This window comes from Trachypithecus francoisi, unplaced genomic scaffold, assembly GCF_009764315.1.
Source record: "Trachypithecus francoisi isolate TF-2019V2 unplaced genomic scaffold, Tfra_2.0 Lachesis_group8, whole genome shotgun sequence".
NCBI lineage: Eukaryota > Metazoa > Chordata > Mammalia > Primates > Cercopithecidae > Trachypithecus > Trachypithecus francoisi.
The window spans coordinates 115,328,183-115,351,565 of record NW_022681473.1 but is presented as its reverse complement, the minus strand read 5'-3'; the positions used below and the strand labels follow the sequence as shown (position 1 = coordinate 115,351,565).

The following is a 23,383-nucleotide window of genomic DNA, read 5'->3' as shown; positions in this document are numbered from 1 at the left end:
AGGTTTTGATATGGAATAAGTAAACTGAACCCAGATAGAAGATCTGAAATGAAAGAAATAGATATTAGCAAAAAACTAGTGAATAGGTCATTAAATCTAAACAAATATGGATTTAATAAGATAGTAGTAATAATTTGTAATCTGTCGGATTTAAAATGTATTGAAAGAATTATTATTTGATAGAAATATCAGTAAAAAAGAGAATAAGCAAAAACTGTTACAATTTTCTTTGATTCATTGGTTATTAAATTTACTGATTTTAATTATTATGTGATATAATTTGTTGGATAAAGACTAAAATTGTAGGAGTAGTTTATACAATTTATAAACTAGTAGATGGGGTAAAAATCTTGAAATATAAAAGAAAAAATGTATATTTATACACACATATATATACACACAGACATTTGTATGTTTATACACACATATATCCACACACAGACACATTGTATTAGTTATCTATTATATAACAAATTACCACCCAAACTAAGCTTAAAACAACAAACATTTATTATCTTACAGTTATAACTATACTATCTTGCAGTTATAGAAACTGTAAGATAATAAATCAGGAATTAATATAAATTGGTGTCAGGAATTTAGGAGAGGCTTAGTGTGTAGTTCTGGCTTTATATTTCTTATGAGATTGCATTCAAGATGTTTTTCAGGGTTGTAGTAATCTGAAGGCTTGACTGTGGCTGGGCGATCGGTTTCGAGGATTACTCACCTGACTGTTGGCAGAGACCCTCTGTTCCTTTCTAGTTGTTGGACAGGGACCTTAGTTCCTTGCCACACGGGCCTCTCCATGTGAGTACTCACAAGCTGGCAGGCAGTTGGGTTCCCCAGAGTGGCTCTTTAGTGCACGAGAGAAAAAGCAACAAGATGGAACTTGCGATGCCTTTTATAACCAACTATTGGATATGACATGCCATCATGTCAGCCATGTCTATTGATCACATAAACCAGAAATGGTACAATGTGGGAAGGGCTTCCACAGGGAGGAGAATGCCAAGAAGTGAGACTATCTTGAAGGTTGGCTACTATCACATTCAATTAATAAAAAAACTTAAAAAAGAAAACAAGAAAATAAGGGAATATAATAAATATAAGAAAAAGAAAGACAATGAGATGGGATAATATAATATTATGATAATAAAATATCAGTAATTATAGTAAACATAAATTTGTTACTTTCTAGTTAAAAATGGGGATTGTCAGGATGAACAAAAAGATAAAATCTAGCTCTGTGTTCTTTATAAGAGATACACTTAAAACATAAAGATACTGAAGGGTTAAAAATTGAAACATTTGCCAAAAAGACAGAAAAAGCAAAACTCACACCTGTAATCGCACTGCTTTGGTAGGCCAAGGCAGGAGGATTTCTTGGACCCAGGAGTTTGAGGCCAGCCTGGGCAATATAATGAGACCCCATCTTCACCAAAAAAAAAAAAAAAAAAAAAAATTAGCCAGGCATATTGACACATGCCTGTAGTCCTACCTACTTGGGAGGCTGAGGCAGGAGGATTGCTTGAGCACAGGAGATCAAGGCTGCAGTGAGCTGTGATCATCCCACGGCACTCCAGCCTGGGCAAAAGAACAAGACCCTCTGCCAAAATATAAAATAAAACAAAATAAAAAATAATAAATGAATTTAAATGCAAAAAAACAAAACTGGTGTGGCTATGTTAATATCAGGAAAATAGACTTTAAGGCAAAGTATTACTAGCAAGAAATATAGTCAGCTCATAATGATCCATTTTCAAATACGATACAATTTGAAACTTCTATGACACTAATAGCTTTGCATGAGGAAATCTGAAGCAAATATTAACAAAATTTGAGGGGAAAAGTGATGCAACATCCATTATTGTGAAAAATTTTAATGTCCTTCTTAGTCATTGATAGATGAAAATGTGTGAGGATAAAGAATTTTGAGCAATAAAGTTGTCAATCTTGTCTAGTGCACATTTATAAAGTACCAGTCAACAATTGAAGCATATACTTTCTTTTTAAGCATACACGAAACATTTACAAATATTGACCACATAAAGAGCCATAAATCAAATCTCAACAAATGTCAAAAATTGGGAGTTCTTATAATACAATGAAAACGGAAGTTATTAGCAAAAAGATAATTGGAAAAAGAATACTAATTTGGAAATTCAAAAATTCCTATAAATAGGCATCGATGACAAAAACACAATGGCAATAAGATACCATTTACTCTTTTAATACCTGCACAATCACCAAGATGCTTGTGATCTGATGTCAAAATAAACATTATTAAATCCTTAGGCTAGAGGAGAAGAAATTATTTTTAGACAAATTAAATATCCAAATTCAGACATTTAACAAAGAATATCACAAGAAAAGAAAGAAAGAAAGAATAAATATGAGAAGAAATTGATAAACTAGAGGGAATAAAACATAAAGGCCTAAAGTGAGTTCATTTTAAGGACTGAAAAAGTGACCGATCACCGGCCAGACTGACCACAAAAAAAGAGAAGATACAAATAAATGGTATTAGAAATAAAAATTAGAACACAGCCACAGACATAGTAGCCATTCAAAATGTTCAAAATATATAATTATCACCTTTATGTTAATAAAGATGAAAATTTAGATGGAAGGGACAAACACCTAGAAAATCTACATAATTCACTTAATTTAAAAAGACAATTCTGAATAATTCTATAATAATTTACTTAATCGAATCAATAGTTCCAAACCTTTTCCCAAAGTAATACCAAGGTCAGAAAATTTTACAAGTGGGTTCTATTAATAAATCTGAAAACAATAATTCCAGTTTTACTCAATTCTACTGGAGTAGAGAAAAAGACAATACCCAAAATATTTTTATAATACCATCTTTAATATGGCACTGCAAGCAGATAAGGAAACTATAAGAAAAATTACATGACAATTTTACTTGTAAACATAGAAGCAAAAATCCCAAACAAAATATTAGCAACCAATAAAGCTGTACAGTAAAAGTTTATAAAAATAAATGACTTAATTGGCTTTTTGTGGGAATTCAAAGGTAGTTCATAATCAGAAAATCAACTGATGTTATTTATAACATTAACAGACATAGGATCACCTCAATAGATGAATAATACAATGTATCAAAATAACCAGCACTTAATTATAAAATCTCTTGGTAAATGAGAAATTCAAAGGAACTTTTTTAGCCTTTCTAGTATCATCAACCAAACAAAAAGATGGTGGATGGAGGGACAGAAGCGAGACTACGTTTAATGGTAAAACTTGGAAAGCATTTTCCTTAAAATCAGAAATACAAACAGAATTCTTTCTAGTTAGTTTCGAGGGTATAGAAAAACAAAACAAAACAGAGAGAACTGTGAAGAATGAAATAAAACTGATACCACTGACTGATAAGATTCATGAGGTAGAAAAAACAGAAAAACATAAAAATATAGAAAAAGCAGTAATATTTTAAAATTTTTCCAAGTTTTCTTCTTCTTATACACAACTCATTTTCATTTATTATACTAGTTTTAAATACATAGATTACATAATTTTTAAAAGATGTCATTACTGCTGAAACCAAAAATATGAAGTACTTCTGGCATAAAACTAGCAAAATGTGTGCAAACCTTCATGTATACACAATATATATACCATATATATTTATTGAAAGAAAGTAAAGGAAACCTGAATAAATGTAGAAATATTCTGTTTTTGTGGAACAGCAGATGCATTGCAAAACTGTGAGTTCTCCCTGCATTGACCCACAGAACGATTTAATTCAGATGAAAATCCCATTAAGTTAGTAATTTTCTTTGTAACTAAAGGTGTTTCTGAACTTTTTTGGTAGAGCAAAGGTCCACGAACAACCAAGACACTTCTGAATCTATCAGATAATTTAGGAGGACATTTTCTACCAGGTATCAACACTTATAAACTGTGGTAAAACTGTACAGTAATAGATCAATAGATAAATAGAACAGGATGGGAGCCCAAAAAATGACCTGCATATAAATGGAAAATTCATGTATGTCAGAACTGGCATTGCCAATTAGCAAAGAAAGGAAAGAGTTTTAAATCAATGATTTTAGAGCAATTAATTTTTCATCTGAAGGAAACAAAATTGATTCCTTGGGCCTCGTCATACACAGCATTTTACCTTAGTTGGATTAAATATCATGTAATTTTAAAAACACATTGTGGTCCCTAAAGAAAATAAATAGACAAACCAGAAATGGGAAGCTTATATTTGTAGACTTCTGTAATATTTGACATGTTTTAGTATGAAGAATATATAAAGAATGATATGAATCAATAAAAAAAAAAAGGAAACCAAATTAAAAGTTGACCAAGGGTTTGAATTATTTCACAGAAAAGAAAAATGATTGGCCACAAACATAAGAAAATATGTTCAACGTGGCTAACAAGGAGGTCCATGTGAGTTAGAATCATAAAACAATGGCATTTAACAGTCATGAAATAGACAAAAATTAGAAAATCTGACTCTTCATAGTGATGAAAATAGGAAATCGGCCTGGGCACAGTGGCTCATGCCTGTAATCTTAGCATTATGGGAGGCTGAGGCAGAGGGATTGCTTGAGCTCAGTAGTTCTAGACCAGCCCGGGCAACATAGTGAGACACTCCACCATCTCTACAACAAATGAAAACAATTAGCCAGGCGTGGTGGCTCATGCCTAATTACTAGGGAGATTAAGGCAAGAGGGCTGGCTGAGCCAGGGAGGTTAAGGCTGTAGTGAGTTGTGATTATGCCACTGTACTTCAGCCTGGGCGACAGAGGGAGATCCTCTCTTAAAATGACAATAATAATAGGAAATAATACTAATACACTATTGGCAGGGTAGTCATGATTTTAAGAAACAATTTTGCTTTGTCTGGAATCCAGGAATTCCAAAATTCTAACCGTATTCAGGCATTTGTGCACCAAAAGATACATAAAAAATGATTAGAAATGCTTAAGGAAATGTAGAAATGAATTTCAGTACATTCTTATAGTGGAAAACTATAAAAGCAATAAATATGAATCAACTCAAAATATATGGTGACTCTCAGAAATATAAAACAACATTGAATTTTTTAAAATGCAGATAATACATTCAATATAACTTTACTTTTATACACTTCAGAAACATGTACATTAAATAAAATATAAAGAAAATCAGAAAAAAGTAAAACAAATTCCAGGATTGCAATGTTATAATTATTAATGCAATGGCATAATTATTAAGAAGTGGGGGAGGCAGAAGAGGTGCAAATGGATTAGGAAGTGTGTTCAGACCTTCAAAGTGCTGGTAATTTAATGTTTATGTGTCGGTAGTCATTTTTAAGCTTGTGCATTTATCAAAACAGTTTTTTATAAATTATATATTTCAGAAAGTTTTGTTTAAAATCAAGGTATAAAAAGTGCCATATGATTACAGAAAGATACAAGGAAAGGAAAGATGGAAGGAAGGGAAGAAGGGAGAGAGGAAGGAAACTACAGTGAGTGCAAAATTTTCAAAAATACAACAAATTGAACATTTAAAAAAATTTATTGAACAATTAACATTTTGATTAGATAATGTGTATGATTTTAACATATTTAACAGATCTAGACTGAGAGAGTTGATTTTCCACATGTCACCTAACTGCTAAGTGGTAAATCAACATTTTAAAATAGTTCTCTTTATTTAAGATTTTGTTCTATCTTTGATAACTAACCTTCCTTCCAGGAGACTGCAAGTCCAAAGTTTGGGAGTTTTGGAAAGTCTTTGATGGTAATCAATATCTTCCATTTAGGAGTATCTTACATCAAGACTAGGCTTTTAAAAATGATTATTAGGTTATAGATGTACATTATAAAATATTTTTATACTGTGTAAATTGACGTCCTACAGTGCTCTCTTGAAAAACCGTATTATTTTCTATGACTGACATAAAATACAGAAACTGCACTCTAAAATTTGATTATAGATGACATCTTTTTAAAACATTTTTGTCAAGAAGTATCATCATAAGCAAATATGAAAAGCAACAGGAAATTTGAAAAACAAAACTGTTCATGCCCGACAAAAATTTTATATGCCCAATACCTAATTATCTCTGGCGGAGGAAGACAAAAAATAAAAATAAGCTCCCTTCCCCCCAAGACAAAAACAAAACAAGGAACAAAAGATACAAACAGGTAATAAATCAAATAATGAATGCTAAGGATCCAAAATCACTAATCAAAGAAATGCAAATAAATAGGGTCTTTTTTTCAGTCTATCATTTTGCTAAAGATTAGAAAGACTGACAGTGTGTTATGTTGTTAGGATTTAGCCATACTTTTGTTTCTGTGTCCTATTATTACTAATGTAACCTGATTAAACTTTTCAAGAGTGCATTTGGTGAGGTTTCAAAGTATAAAATGTGCACACTCTTTGAGTAAGAAATTTTACCTACAGAAACATTTTCTAAGAAAAAGAAAGACAACTTTTTAAGAGCATCTGTATTAGGGGGATTTATTACAGCATTAATTACAATAACTAAAATCCAAAAGCCTATATCAACAGGAGCTTGGCTTCATAAATAAACGAATTAAATCAATGCAGTATTATGCAAATATTTAAAAGATGATATAAACCAGTATTACTGACACATGAAATGCTGACTATTGATTGAAAACAGATTATAGAATTAACACTGGATTTCTCTGGAAAATGGGAAGTTCATGGAATTTTTATTTTCTTTTTTGATTTGGCATGATCGTAGCTCACTGCAGCCTGGAACTGCTGGCATGATCATGGCTCACTGTAACCTTTCAAGTGATCCTCCTGCCTCAGCCTCTTAAGTAGCTAGGACTATAGGCATGCACTACCACATCTGGCTAGTTTTTTTAGTTTCATTTTTATAGAGATGGAATCTTGCTATGTTGCCCAGGCTGGTCTTGAACTCCCAGCCTCAAGTGATTCTGCTGCCTTGGCCTCTCAGAACCCTGGGACCACAGGTGTGAGCCACTGCACCTGGCCCCATTTTCTTTTTCCCAAATTATGTATTTTATTTAACAATGATCGCGAAGGCCCGCGGCTGGTGTTGACGCGATGTGATTTCTGCCCAGTGCTCTGAATGTCAAAGTGAAGAAATTCAATGAAGCGCGGGTAAACGGCGGGAGTATCTATGACTCTCTTAAGGTAGCCAAATGCCTCGTCATCTAATTAGTGACGCGCATGAATGGATGAACGAGATTCCCACTGTCCCTACCTACTATCCAGCGAAACCACAGCCAAGGGAACGGGCTTGGCGGAATCAGCGGGGAAAGAAGACCCTGTTGAGCTTGACTCTAGTCTGGCACGGTGAAGAGACATGAGAGGTGTAGAATAAGTGGGAGGCCCCCGGCGCCCCCCCGTCCCCGCGATGGGGCGGGGCGGGGTCCGCCGGCCTTGCACTTTTACACTGTTGGTGGGATTGTAAACTAGTTCAACCATTATGGAAAACAGTATGGCGATTCCTCAAGGATCTAGAACTAGATGTACCATATGACCCAGCCATCCCACTACTGGGTATATACCCAAAGGATTATAAATTACTCTACTACAAAGACACATGCACACGTATGTTTATTGCGGCACTATTCACAATAGCAAAGACTTGGAATCAACCCAAATGTCCATCTGTGACAGACTGGATTAAGAAAATGTGGCACATATACACCATGGAATACTATGCAGCCATCAAAAAGGATGAGTTTGCGTCCTTTGTAGGGACATGGATGCAGCTGGAAACCATCATTCTTAGCAAACTATCACAAGAAGAGAAAACCAAACACCGCATGTTCTCACTCATAGGTGGAAACTGAACAATGAGATCACTTGGACTCGGGAAGGGGAACATCACACACTGGGGCCTATCATGGGGAGGGGGGAGGAGGGAGGGATTGCATTGGGGAGTTATACATGATATAAACGTCATGCACATGTACCCTAGAACTTAAAGTATAATAAAAAAAAAAAAAAAAAAAAAAAGAAAACTGAATCCAGGAGCCACATCAGAAAAATTGCCAAATTGTCTCAATTCATATTTCAACAAGCACACTTAGCAAATATCACTATCTTTATGAAGCTTTTCCCAATCCTTCTACTGTTAGGTCATCATTCCATATCCTTCCAACTAATCAAGAACTAGAAGCAGAAACTGTCTACTTGTATGCATTCAATTAATGTCCAACATTACTCCCTGAGCTTCACCTCCCGTTGTCACTTTGAGAAGTGTAGTCCTAAATTTAAATTCTACTCCTATATAAATCTAGCCCTTTCTCACATACATGATCTGATTAACTTTTGGAAATTAATTCATTTGTCATTTTAATTCTAGTACTGGTATTTTACTTATGCCAATTCCACCATTTTCAGGTTTTTTTCATGTTCGTCTTTAAAATGAAGCTCAGATGTTCAAATGGAATTATCAACTATCCCCAGGGAAAATAATGTGTTCTTTTTGTTTCTAACACTGAGAGATCTACCTATAATTTACCTGCAATCTTACAATCAATTTTTCATTTACAAGTTTCAAAAACGTGGTGTTTAAATCTGATCATTCACACGTGTGGAATGTGTGCTGTTTCTAATTTTCATTTTGTAAAACTAATTAGAAATATAGCAGAAAAGGATGCTTTGATTTATTTGCTTCTGAACAAAACTGCATAAGAGCCCTGATGTTTATCAAAGAAAAGGCAACGGAAATTTCTAAATAAACCTAATGTCAATGTGAAAAAAAAAAAAACAATGAGCACTTCTCTATATAATTAAGCACATCTATATTCTATATGTTTATTATCTATTTCTTTAAAGGAAGAGAAAAAATAAATCTACTAACACACATGCATATTATTAGCAGATGGGTTTTCAGGAATATGATAACGGCTACCACTTATTGGATTTCTATTTTATGTCAAATGTGACTTTCACAAAAATTATGAAAGGTACAAATTGAGAAGTTAGGCAATATATCCAAGTCTAAATAACAAAGGAGTGGGTCAGTTAGCATTTTGAATTCAGGCACCACTGAATTCACCAATCCATGCTATTACATAACACAAGGGCTCTTACCTTGAGTCACTGGAACAGATAACCGTGATGGGTTTCAGGAGGCCTGTGAACCTGATGAAATTATAAGCAAAATTTCATTTGTAGCTGAATGCTTTGAAGTAAGAGTCTACAACTTTTATCATAAAGTCCATGTATGCAGTGCAAAAAGATTAAGGACTTCTGATTTTCAGGTAGCAAGGGTTTGTAGATCATTAGTCCCATTTTTGTGATGCTAGAATTTCCCAGCTATAGAAGACAATATGTTGTCCCCACTTCCCACTCTCTTCCCTTACCTCCCCCAGCCTCTTGTCTTTAGGAGCTTTGGGAGCTTGCTTTGAGAATGAACAGGCATCTTCTTGGTGAGTCTCATAACCTGTATAGGCCACCAGCTTTATGTGTATATAGCAGAGTACAGGCTTGTCTTACTGCAAGCTTGGCTTATGCACACTGAACTGCAATCAGTCATCCCAAAGGGGTGACTTTGGGATGACTGATTGCAGTTCAGTGTACATCTATGTGACAAGGGACTTGACCTAATTGGAGACACAAAACAGGGTCAACATCTTGCATTTCCTTTTTCACCTTTGCTCTAATACCAACTATCTGGCTATCCACTGGGGACTACAATTTAATTCTAACACTAACCACCTGTAGTTAATGCAGACCCCACAGGCTGAAGAGCACAATTCTCAATAAGACTATCACCAATTCAGATGCCAGCCATATTTTTGAGATCGCCAGCATTTCTGAATTATTGGTTACAAATTCCAGGGTTTCTAAGACTCTTTTGGGTTTGATAATTTGCTAGAATAACTCATAAAACTTAGGAAAGTGCTGGAATTATTATTACGTTTTTATTATTATAAAAGATGCAAATCACGAACAGCTTAATAAATAGACATGTAGGGTGAAATCTAGGAGGGTCCCAAATGCAGAGCTCTGTACCTTCTTATGAAATCAGGGTCGCCACCCTCTTGTCACATCAACGTATTCACACCATCAGGAAGCTCCACTTGAGCTTCAGTGTCCAGAGCTTTTATTGGGTTTTATTGCATAGGAATGACTGCTTAAGCAACTGGACATGTAATTGAACTTTATCTCCAGTTCCTCCCCTCTCCCTGGAGATTGGGCTGACTCAAGGCCCAACCTTGTAATCACACGGTTGTCCTTTCTGTTGACCAGACTGCTTCCTGAAGCTATCATTGGGCCCGCTGTGAATCACCTCTTACCCTACACTCAGGTGTGATCCAAGATGTTCAAAAAAAACAAAGACACATTTAACACTTAGGAAATCCCAAAGATTTTAAAAGCTCCACACCAAGAACCCAAGATAAAGACCACACAAGTTCTTTATGATACAACAATCTTAACAATCTCACTCTTTCAATATTGCCTTTCCACTTCTTTGGCCTTCTTTTCTTAGTTTCCTCTTATTTCTTCCTTTTCTTCCAATTTTAACTGATTTTCTGACTTCATCCTGTTACCCACATTTTGAACTGAAAATGGTGCTCCCCCTTTGTTTCATGAAGGAGAAACTTGTAAGAAGACACACACATTCATTAGCAGTCATACAAAACACCAACAATGAAGGTCATCTGTATAGTAGGTTATGTAAGCGAATCCTCCGCTAACTTGAAGCAGGAGCAATGAACAATAAAACATGTGAATGATACACGTGATACAAGAGAAAAAACTATACGACTTATTAAAATTGTTCTGTATGGTTGAAAACAGTGTTTCTTAAATTTTAGGGCACAGGGAGATCACCTGAAGGTAAAATGCAGATTCTTGTTCAGCAGCTCAGATATGGGGCCCAAAAGCCTGCACAGGACCTACATGATGTGCGGAGTCCAGTGCAAAGTGAATATTCAGGACCCCTTGTTCTAAATTAAGAATTTCAAGATGGCAAAAACAACATATTAAACCAATCCCAGAGCCCTTCTGAGTATAAGGCCCTGTGTAAGTGCACGAGTCACATGTTGACAATTCCTGGAAGTGCATTTTCAGCAAGCACCCAAATGAAGTTGATGCTACTGATCCATAGATTCTAATTTGAGTAAAAAAGGTCTAAAAATGTTCTACATTGCTCCCCACACACACATTTTGGATTATACTTTCTGTTCATTGACTTTTGATTTTCTTTAAAATAAGATATTTACTTGGAAGATTAGCCAAGAAATTTGGATGCTAGAACTATCTCAGAGACCAATATTTGTTTTAATTTTTGTTGTGGGATATTCAGTAAAATTTGTTTAATTAATAAATAATATGGTACATGAATATATGAATTTGTTTTTAATTTCTCTCCTTTCTTCACTCCTCCTTCCCATCACTTCCTTTCCAACCCAAATTCTGTACTGATAATCACCTCCATGAAATTAACATTCTTCTCCTACCTTCAGTTCTACTTACATTCCATTTTTCCAGAACATTCATGCTACTGTCAGACATTTTTGCCTATACACTTATAGTGACTGGGATTCTTCAGGAGGTCCATTCTGGTGCCAGAAATATATCAGTAATACGTCTGATTTCTATAAAGCAGAGGGTTTCACTGTTATGTATCTTTAATATTTTCAACCACTCTGTTATGGAAATAGCCCTAAAATATATCATACATATTCATTGCCTTTCAAACAGAGGACGAAGAGCGTAATCTAGATTCTGGGGTGCAGTTAATGTTTTATGGGATGCTGTAATACTCTAGGATACTTAGAAGTATTGTGATTGATGAGGCTACTGACTCCTATACAAAATGGCCCAGGCCACTGGAACCTTGACTTCTTGATTTTATTTTTGTGTGTTTAAAAAAATTTTCCCAAATTGTTACCTCTAATGTCCTAGTGTTGTAAGCTTGTTTGCCTAAATCAGAATTTCAACTGCCAAACTTTGTATCTCTAATGTGGTTTTGGCCAAACTCACTGAGATAATTCTATGAAAATTAAGTCATTTACGTAGATTGACAATGGGTATAAGAAATTCACCTACGAATGAAGAACTAAAATGCAAGTTTTGGTAAATGGGATCTGTGACACAATTTTGGATTATCAGGAAACTTTAATTTTTCTTTTACTTCTGTATTCTTGATGCAACTATTATCAGTGATCCAGCTAATTATAGACTTTTCATGAGTTTGCCTACAATAAGTTGGAACTTGGGTTCTAACTGATCATTAAGTCTCTATGTATGTTTTTGAGTGAACTAGTATGCAATTTCCAAGTTCTTAAGATTTTGGATGGCAGGGAGGTGCGGGAAGGATATGAAATAGCTTTAGTCTCTGTCCTTAAATGTTTCTAAGTTCATGTGTAATAATAAATCACTTTGATACTCAAATGTCCAGAGATTGGTCATACAGCATACAGATAATTTGGTACCATTTCATCTTCACTGTATTTTTTCTGTTGCCCAATAACCCGTCTCTTTTCATTGCTTAGAGTGAAGATGCTGCTGTATTAACACTAATTTCTGAGCTTCTAGCTGGTTTTTATGACAACTCTCAAATAGGTTGAACTTGGTTGACAACTATGGGACAAATGATGAAGGGGAGAAAGCTAGGCAGCAATGCTGATGCTTTTGCTACCACATCTTCAGATCTTGCAGTGAATGCTCTAACTGACAAGATTCTGAGGGGTGGGGACACAACCTGGAGGCATAGTTAAAAATCTTGAAGGAACAGTCACTCCTACAAGGCAGATGTGCCTCTTTTTTTTTCTTATTTATGCAGGAATTTAAGTTTAGTAAAGAGAATATATAATACACATACATACACCCCACCCACAAATGTATACATACATACAAAAATATACACACACCACATTAAGGAGAAACTGGAAAAATAAATGAAAAAGGAATTCCTAAGGTGAGTAATGGGGAGAGAGATGAGATGCCCACAGTAGTAAAATAAAAACACAGCACAGATTCCTGTTTCTTACAAACTTATGTCCCCATCAGGATTACTGAAGCAGCTAGTGTTCATTTTGGCATTTTCAACTAGGATACAAAAAATTTCAGGGAACAGTAAAACTCTCCAGATTTCTTTAGAAGGAAAAATCATTACACATGAAACAACAAAGCACTTTTAGGGGCTAAGGCTGGAGAAGGGGCTGAGGGATGGGACTGAGCAGGGGGAAGTTTGGTGTGGAAGTCATTTTCTCTACCCACGACTCCAAAACCCAGAAATGTAAACGCAAAAAGATCTCCTAGTACAAATATGTTGTCTGCTGTCTGTGTGAAGACTAAAAACTCCTGAAATTACCCAAGAAGATAAGGAAACTTCATACAACTACATTCACATCAGATGCATCCCAGTAGCACCAGTTCTCTGTATAATTCTTAGTTTCTTATCAGAAACACTATTGCTTTCCAAATCCCTCTGTTTTCTTTCTTCTTGACCTGGGACGCCTCTGGGCATGTGCCCCCAGGAAGAGAAAAATGGCTTGAGCAGAGGCATAAAATGGTGCACATATCTGCCATAAGTTCGTCCTAAGTCAACTGAAAGCAGCAGAAAAAATGGCTTGCAAAACAAAAACAAACAAACAAAAACAAAACAAAACAACAACAAAAAACTAGAAACCAGCAAGATTTTGGTTTTTTTCATCCATGTAGCTTTGGAGCCACCAGATGGCGGTGTTGCAGACCAGCTCTTAGAGCCTCCGGGTGCAGTGGAAATGAGAGAATAGAAAGAAGTGTCAATATTAAAGCGATGCCTGAAATATGTTGGTGTTTGCGTCGCTACCGAAACGCCGAATGCATTGTGAAGAAGGACAGCAACTTAAAGGTGGGGATGACTTTTCTTCCAAAGTTTACTCTGAAACAGCAGGAAGCTACCAGGCAGTTTCATGGGATTAGATTAATTTAACCTTAACAGCCAGATCACTGTGAAAGGAAAGATGTTCTCAGAGAGCCAAAGTTTACATGATGTCTCCAGAGCAAGAGACGAAACCCAATGAAACCAGTAAAAGCCGTCAAAACAAGCACTCCAGGGCTTCCATCACCACTTTCCTCCATTTCTTTCTTTCCGTTGACTGGGTCCCCAAGCCACTCTCCCTGCAGCCCGTCACCGATGCTGGCAACACACGCACACACTCACATTTTAAAACGCAAATGTCACAGAATTGCCAACAACCACACTTCCCAGCCAAAGAAAGCGTTCATTGATTTCCTGTTTTGTAAATTGATACAGATAATTTCTGTGACTTAAGAGGTTCATTAACTCACTAATTTGAAATAATCTGAACATAAGCCGGGTTAAAGTTTTCTCTTGTCCTGTGTCCAGACTCATTTAACTCAATTTTTTTAGTGCACAGTGCTAAGGAAACCAAAGCTCAGTGTTCAATATCCACTTGGTTTTACTCTGTCCCACTGGCATTGCCTCATGCTCACAACCCTGGCTATCTATCTAGGACTAAGGTCAGAAAAGGAATTTAAGGGTCAGAAATGAAAAACAGAGTATGGGTGGAGAAATACAAAGAACTACTGGAGAAAAAAATGTCCCAAACCATTCTTTGGTTTTGATTTGAGGTAAAATGGGTAAACAGAATTCACATTGTCTCTCTTGTCGAATGTAGGTGTAAAACCTGTGCAGAATGGATGGAGCATCACTTTGAGGACTCTAGCGGTAAAAATAGTTGGAGAGTTGGGAAAGAAGATACAAATTTAAAGTACCAAGAAACTAGCGGAGAATTTCACATTTTTCCTCCCCTCCCTCTCAGTGTAGACACACAGGAGCATAAAACCAGGAAGTGGTTATTAACCTTGGACAGATAACACTTTAGGAGAAGCCTGGAAAAAAATAAAACTACCCCTACTCACAGATTACATAATTCTCTATGTAGAAAAGTCCTAAGAAAACAACAAAAGAGCCCCTGGGATGAATAAATGAGTTTAGCAAAGTCAACATACAAAAGCAAACTATCTTTCTATATAATGGCAATGACATTTCAGAATTCAAAGACCAGTCTTCAATAGCTTTAAAAAACACAAAATACTTCGTTATAAAGGTAACATAGCTTACACTGTATTTCCAAGTTGAACATTATAAACTTCTAATAAAAGAAAGAAAAGAACGAACTAAATGGAGAGATATACAGTGCTCATGGAATAGAAGACTCAATAAGATAAAGATGTTAACTCTTTAACAGGTTAACACAATTTCAACAGTAAAAAACAACCCATTTTAAAAATAGACCAAAAAAACAAAAAAACAACAACAAAAAAATCTTGAACAGACCCTTTACTTAAAAGAGGACATGTGTTGTTAAAAAATAAATGAAAAAACACAGGAAATGATTATCAGTATCACTAGCCATTAGGAAAATGCAAATTAAAACCATGTGAGACACCTCTCTAGGCCTATTAGAATGGCTAAAATAAAGCATCCTGATAATGTTAAGTGCTAGTGAGGACACAGAGCACATGTAGCTAGTGAGAACACATATAGCTTGTCAGACTTTATACAGCTAAACAAGTATTGACCATATGACCCAGAAATTCTATTCCTGGGTATTTTATCTTAGAGATATAATAACTTGTACTTATACAAAAACCAGTACATCAAATGTTCATGGCAGCTCTACTCATAGTTGCCAAATCTGGAAGCAATTCAAGTGTCTTTTAATGAGTGAATAGATAAGCAAACAGTGACACATCCATACAATGTGATACCCTTCAGCAATGGAAAGAACCAAACCATTGACACATGCAACTTTGATGAATCCCACAGGCATTATACAATCTGAAAGAAGCTAGTCTCAAAAGTTTATACAGGGCATAATTCTATGTATATGATATTCTCAGGAAGACAAACCTGTAGTGATAGAGGATATATCAGTGTTTGCCAAGAATTAGGGGTATGGAAAGGCTACAGAGTAATAGCACAATGGAGTCTTCTGGGGGAGATGTAACTGTTATGCATTCTGTTACAGATTTACATCAATCTATAAATATGGTAACATTCATAGACTATATCCCCAAAATATTCAATTTGATTGTATGCTAATTTAAAAATTTAAAAATTTAAATACAATTCCTGCTGACAAGAGATCAAATGACATCAACTTGATGTGTCTGAAGGGAAGCACATTTTATTCTGTGGGGGAAAAGTTCAAAGAAAATGAATTGTGCACACTCTTACGGGACAGATACCTTACATTATTTCATGGAATTATTATAACTCTCCAATTGGTTGGGTTTTATTATTCTCAGGTTAAAGATGAGAAATGGGCATTTAGAACAGCTAAGTAAAATGCTCAAGATTAAAGAACTAATGAATGGAGGAATAAAAATTTGAAAAGTCATTTGTCTGCTTTCAAAGACTACATGCCCACCTGCTATGCCACAGCTTCCCAAACACTCAAAGGAGATATGTTAACACGACTTAAGAAAATACACTTTCTGATCACTTTTAAAACTGTATTTAAACCATAAAACACATGCATTTATTAAACCAGCCCTGTTTTTTTTTTTTTTTTTTTGAGAAGGAGTCTCACCCTGTCTCCTAGACTGGAGTGCAGTGGTGCAATCTCAGCTCACTGCAACCTCCGCCTCCTGGGTTCAAGTGATTCTGTTGCCTCAGGCTCCCAAGTAGCTGGGACTACAGGCAAGCACCACCATGCCTGGCTACTTTTCTATATCTTTAGTAGACACTGGGTTTCACCATGTTAGCCAGAATGAGAGACAGCTCTTAATAACAATCAATTAGTTCTTCTGTATAGTTTCAGAGTCCTTCCCAAAATCCTAGAATTCAGATCTCTAATTCTAATTTACTCTACCTTTGCTTGTTACACATGGATAACATTTTTACTTTATGGCATACCTTTCAGAGATGAAAGGATCCATTTCAGAGGTTGTTCTGTCTCAAAGCAGAAGTCTTACTCAGGCCCTAATTAAACATGGCATTGCTATTTAAACCTTGTGATTTAAGAACAAGATGTAACAGTGGTTCAGCCCTTTGAAGTAAAACACTGCTCCACGTGCAGTTAGTAGAGTGGTGGTGATCCATGCCTGTGTGTAGAACCCATGACACAGCTCAGTTAGGACTGTCCTAGTTCTCTCCTCCACAGGGAAGGGTTGCCTTGTCACCCATCACGTATGCCCCTTTCCCCCAAAAAGGAACTGACCCCAAAGTAAGTAATTTTAACATCTTCTACAATGGACGTGCTCATTTCTGCCACTCATCACACGCACCAGGCCCTGGATGTGGCATCCCACGCCCAGAAGTGAAAGCATCTAAAGAGAGAAGGCATCCAGCTTCTTGCAAAGAAATCCCACAGACGCCATTACAGTTGTCAAAGGCTGAGCCCAGTTCTACGTCACCTCCCAGCTGGAAAGAGTATCGACAAGTGCTGAGCATCTTGGTGCTGTTCTGATGTAGGAATCTAGGTGAGGGCATTTGGTAAAACATACAAATTGTTTCCGACTTACAATCCAAGTAGAGAAAAGTACCAAGGTTGCAATTGGTGATTAACTTCCTAGTAAAACTAAGCATATATGTAATTTCCTTTTCTTTACAGCTTTTCTTGTATTTAAATATGTGTGAACAAAGGAGACTCTACCACAGGTGACCTGTGTGAACTCCAAGTCTAGATCTTAAGCTAAGCAGTTCATTCTCTGCCCTTCCCGGGGAGACACAAGGAAGGGACGAGAAGAGATCTTTGCATACCATATCTGTTTCTTCTATACCTGTGCTGACACGAGGGCTTGCAACTCTTGCCTGAACTACGTTAATAGTATTGAGAGACAGGACCAGCTGGATTTCCTAGGCCAACTAAGAATCGCTAAGCCTAGCTGGGAAGGTGACCGCATCCACCTTTAAACACGGGGTTTGCCACTTAGCTCACACCCAACCAGTCAGAGAGCTCACTAAAATGCTAACTAGGCAAAAACGGGAGGTAAAGAAATAGCCAATCATCTAATGCCTGAGAGCACAGCAGGAGAGACAATGATTGGGATATAAATCCAGGCATTCAAGCCAGCAGGCTACCCTCTTTGGGTCCCCTCCCTTTGTATGGGAGCTTTGTTTTCACTTTATTTCACTTTATTAAATCTTGCAACCACACTCTTTTGGTCCATGTTTGTTATAGCTGGAGCTGAGCTTTCGTTGGCCATCCACCATTGCTGTTTGCCGCCATCGCAGACCCGCCACTGACTTCCATCCCTCTGGATCCAGCAGGGTGTCCGCTGTGCTCCTGATCCAGTGAGGCGCCCATTGCCACTCAAGATCGGGCTAACGGCTTGCCATTGTTCCTGACCGGCTAAGTGCCTGGGCTCATCCTAATCGAGCTGAACACTAGTCACTGGGTTCCACGGTTCTCTTCCATGACCCACGGCTTCTAATAGAGCTATAACACTCACCACATGGCCCAAGATTCTATTCCTTGGAATCTGTGAGGCCAAGAACGCTGGGTCAGAGAACACGAGGCTTGCCACCATCTTGAAAGTGGCCTGCCACCATTTTGGAAGTAGCCGGCCACCATCTTGGGAGCTCTGGGAGCAAGAACCCATGGTAACAGTATTATAAGCTCCTTCTTCCTATTTTCAACTTTCCTCACAACCAAAATGCCAGAGATACATGTCTAAAACTCAAATGCATTTATGTGACTGTACTACTTAAAATTTGGCAATGGATTAAATAAAGGCCAAACTATTAGATAGGACATTCGAGTCTATTCAAAATCAAACCTCCACCTACCTTTCCAATACCATCCTCTGCTATTCTTCTCTGTATACCTTATGACTTAACAAACCTATTTTTTATTCTCTGGACACACTTTCACTGTGTCCCATCTTTGCTTATGCTAGTCCTTCTCCTTACAAGGATGTTTCTTCATTCTGCCAACTGGTGAAAGACTACTTGATTGGCAAGGCTTAACTCAAATATTACTACCTCGAAGGAGACTGTCCTATTACCTACCCCTTGAAAAACTCAGTAACACAGATATGTAACGTATTGTCACAATCTGCAGCTATTACAGGTGCTCACTTAGTTTTCCTCTTCCTCAGACTTTCTCTTATTCTCTCATGGTGTTTGTTCATGTTCACCCATAGCTCTCATCTCATGGCCCTTCTACATTGTCTGTTCCTCTTGCTACAATAAGATCTTTCTGAGGGCAGAAGCCAAGCATTATACATTTTTGTGTGAGCCTACCCTCCGTTTATCGTTGAGCCTGGTATATGGTAAGTGCTCAATAAATATTGAAGGTAGAAAAAGAAAGTGTAGAAGGATGGGGGGGAAAAATGAGAAGGCAGATTGCTGCCCAGGAGTGAGTTGTTTTCCATTTGTCCAGAATGACTGTACCTGCAATTAGCAGAAGAGTAGAGGTTCTACCCAAAAGCACAAAAGGCATTGGTGGTGTCTCTAAATGACTCCTCATCTTTTTACTTTATTAGTGCCACGGAAGCAGGTAAAGAAAATCCTCGTGGTTACGAGCAGTTCTGAGTACCAGCTGATCACCTCCTTGCCTCTGGCAGGAAACTAAGTGAAAATAAACCCAGGTCCCACCAAAGCCACTTCCTTCCATCATTTCCTGGTCTGGTCTTGAAGCTACTTGGGTGGATAAGAGGATAAGACACCTTGCCTGAAAAACTTTCACCATTTTCTCTTGCTTTTACCATGTACATAACACTAATAACTGTCAGTACTAATAATATTAATATTATTATAGTATTCATTGTGCACCCACTACATACACAGACACTGTGCTAGTTGTTTTGAGATAGAAAGCCCCTAAAGGAAAAATTCTAAACATACATGCATGTGACCACCCCCTGGGCTTACACAAACAACTTATCTAGAAAACCCCTAGCCGTTTGAGGTTGCAACACACATGCATGTGACCACCCCCTGGGCTTACACAAACAACTTATCTGGAAAACCCCCAGCCGTTTGAGGTTGCGAAAAGGGCGGGAACCACCCAGAAACTGCCGAATGTTCAACTTTAAATGTTAACCAATAATAAGCTTGTAACTACTGTTTCTCTGTGACTTGTTTGTACCTCGCTATAAAAGAAACCCTAAAACAGCAGCTGGGGCCTCTCTCTTTACCTGCCATTGTATAAAGCGGAGAGGTCCGGGTTCGAACTCGTAATAAAGCGACCCCGGCTATTTGGCTTTGACTATGGACTCTGGTGGTCACTTACTGGGGTCTTGCGACTTCGGGCACAACAGTTTCTGCAATGATATTAGAGATCACAGAAACCCAGACACAGTATCTGTTTATGTGAATGGGGGGGCCACTTGCTTTTTTACTAGCGATCACATATACACAATTAACACTGAATTCAAGGTTCAAGAGGGGCAGTGTCATATGGGGAAGAGCAGTATGGGCAGAGAAGGCAGAAGAGTAGGCTCTTATTTGTGGTTCTTTTAACAAGAACTAATAATGCCCCAGATCAGGCCCACAGCTTCCTAATCTATATAATAAGGAGTTTCATCTAGAGCAATGCCTCTCAAACTTTAATGCACTTAGGAGTCATTTGAGGATCTTATTAAAAAGGCAGGGTGAGATTCAGAAGGTCTAGGGTGGGGATTCTACAATCCTAGCAACCTCCTCTGTTACAGCAATGTTGCTGCTCCTCCAGTTACATTTTTAGGGGCAAGCATCTAGAAAAATTCATAAGGTAACATTTAGCTCTAAAATTCTATACTAAAGAAGAGACTGGAGGCCATTTGAAGGTCTCTGGACTACAGTTTTATAGTTTCTCCCCAAAGCAAGAGTTAGAAACATGTCTCTCCTTTAAGATCCCATGAGTCAATGGGTAGACATTGGAGAGCTCCACCCCCATCCAACCATCAAGAAAAGCCACTGAAAACTATAAATGCGAATGTGATAGAACTTGCACCAATTCCAGTGATTTCTAATGACACATTCCCTGCAATGAAAATTTGCAAACCATTTCAAAAGTCTTATTTAATTCTAAAATCCTCCTTTTCCTCCCTGCCTCCCACCCACACAACCCAATTTCTTTGAAACATCCCTGTGAGGCAAACCTGAGCTCAGAGCAAGGGTGGGAGTGGGGGACTGTCAAGATGTGAAGAGCTCAAACTCTTTTTTTTCCCCTTCAAATATTGGCCTGTTTTAACACTTTATAGACTACAGCTCATTAAGAAAGAAAGAAGAAATCCTGAGCTCTGCCCCTCTTCCAATTCCCAAAGCAGTGACTTTCTGAAAAGCTAAGATTCCAGTTGCATGATAATACCCACTTTACAAGGAGGTAGGCACCTGAGTAAAAAAATAACAACAACAACAAAACTGGATTAAAGGATATTCCTGAATCCTAAAACCAGTCATGCTAAAATATTATACATCTTCAGAATTAATTAGAAACCAGTTAATCTCTAATCTAGGAAAATAATATAGCATATCTTGCTTTAATGTGTTTGAGCTTTGACTGACATTTCATTTGTTCAGGAGGATTTTTTTTGCTCTTTCCTGTCAAGAGACGTTGGCAAAGCTGTGTATAATCAACTTTTTCATTCCATCTGGCAAGGACTATTAGGTGTTAAGACAGGAGACGTACAGCGCCTCTGTCATGGATTTGGATATACAGCGTAGGGATATATAGCAGTAACAGGAAGTTTTAATGAGACACCTCAGCCTCCAAATGTGACCTGTTGGAATAGTATTCAAACTATGACTAACTTCTCCAGTGCTCTCTGCTGGCATTTGCAAAGCAAAGGAATTAAGCAACTGCAAATTGTCTTCCTGAGTCTGCAAACGTCATTCCCAGGTGTGGTGCCTCCATTTCCTTCTCTGGAAAATGGTGACAGAAAGGACTCACCTTATTTAATCAGTGTTTATAATACTTAATTAGCCCCTGAGGCCAAAGCAACTAGCTTTAGCTAAGAATGGAAAGTCCTCTACCTTCCCTACTTCTGGGACAGAGAGATTCAGCTGCTCCAATGCAGCTGACAATAGCAAAGTGACTTTCACTCCCATCCAGCCTGGGTGGATGGAAAATACGGAGCTAGGGAGGGAGCTAAAAATGAGCTACAGTTCCACTGGGCTCCCAGGAGAGTGTAAAACAAAAAATGGGCCAAACAAGATAGTGTATATTTTTAACTCATAAATAGGCCAGCACAATTTTATTTAGTCTTTAGAAAGTGCTCTGGAACAAATTCGGCCACTAATAGCCTCCTTTGCCTGCCCATACCTATATTTCTTAATGAATTTTATTTTACTATATAAAAAATATAGTAAGAGGTTTTGTTAGCAATGACTCTACAATTCAAAAGGAAATAAACAATTTAAGTAATTACTCTGATTGCTTAAATTATGATCTCTATTTAACTCTAATTACATGACTGTTTCTAGAAATGTTTTCTGTACTTTCCCTCTCTTCCCAATAAAAATTATCTGGGTAGATATTGCTATTCTCCTAAACACTTTCTTGTATAGGTAAATTAAATACTCAGCTTTCTTCTCTGGAAATCAAGCATTAAGTCTCTCTGGCATTTAGGTTCTATGCAGTTAAGTTGTAAGTTACAGCCCCTGCCTTTTGAAATTTACAAATCAAAAATTCGCTTATTTTTTTTTTCAAGATGCATTTATTGAGCCTCAATTATTGACCAGGCATTGTACTATAAATAAAACACACAAGGGTGACTAAAAGCAAATAGCACCTTCCTCACAGATGTTATAGTCTAGTAGAAAAGTCAAATACTCACACAAATAAATGACTGGACGTGGGGTGTGGGGAGAGGCCAAAGACGACTGCGATGGCGTACTTCCGCGTTCTTCATCGCCAACTTTCCCGCGCCCGGGAAGGCACAGGTCAACTGCGCAGGCGCAGCATGACGTCCGACGGATGAAACCGAAACCTACCTGGCCCCGCCCACCGCACGGCCCTTGACCCGTCCGCATCCCGCCTACCGCCCGCCCACTCCCAGGCCCAAAACATAAAAGCCGCTCTGGCAGGCGCGCGACAGGAACTTAATGGGCCCCTCCTCATATGCGGACCAAGGAACCTCGACAGAGAACGCCGGAGACCGGTGAGCCTCGCCTCCTCTTTCTTTACATTGGCTAGGTAATAAGGTTTCCTTTTTATCTTGCTCACTTGCCTTTTTCTCTGGCGCCGGCTCTGGTGGTCGCATAAAGCAAATCAATAAATCCTAATTAACAACTATACTAAATACAAGTTCTATGAAAGATTAAGATTAGGGGACTTAATTCATGCTAAAAAAATAACATTTGAACTGAAAAACTGAAGGATAGGAAAGAGGCAACCAGCTGAAGGGTGTAGAGGAACAGTATATGCAAAGGCCCTGCTGAAGAAGAGAATATAATGTATTACAAGAATCAGAAAAATACTAGAATATAGCTGCCTGTAAAACTAAC

At 37.5% G+C, this 23,383-nt stretch overlaps 1 long non-coding RNA gene across 1 annotated transcript; it reads right to left on the bottom strand.

Moving 5' to 3' along the window:
- Positions 1-669: 669 nt before the first annotated feature.
- LOC117080657 lies at positions 670-22,935 on the bottom strand. The gene is made up of 3 exons (XR_004435915.1): positions 22,714-22,935; positions 9,073-9,123; positions 670-853 (listed from the first exon to the last, which is right to left on the bottom strand). It is a non-coding gene; the product is annotated as an uncharacterized LOC117080657 (long non-coding RNA).
- Positions 22,936-23,383: the final 448 nt, after the last annotated feature.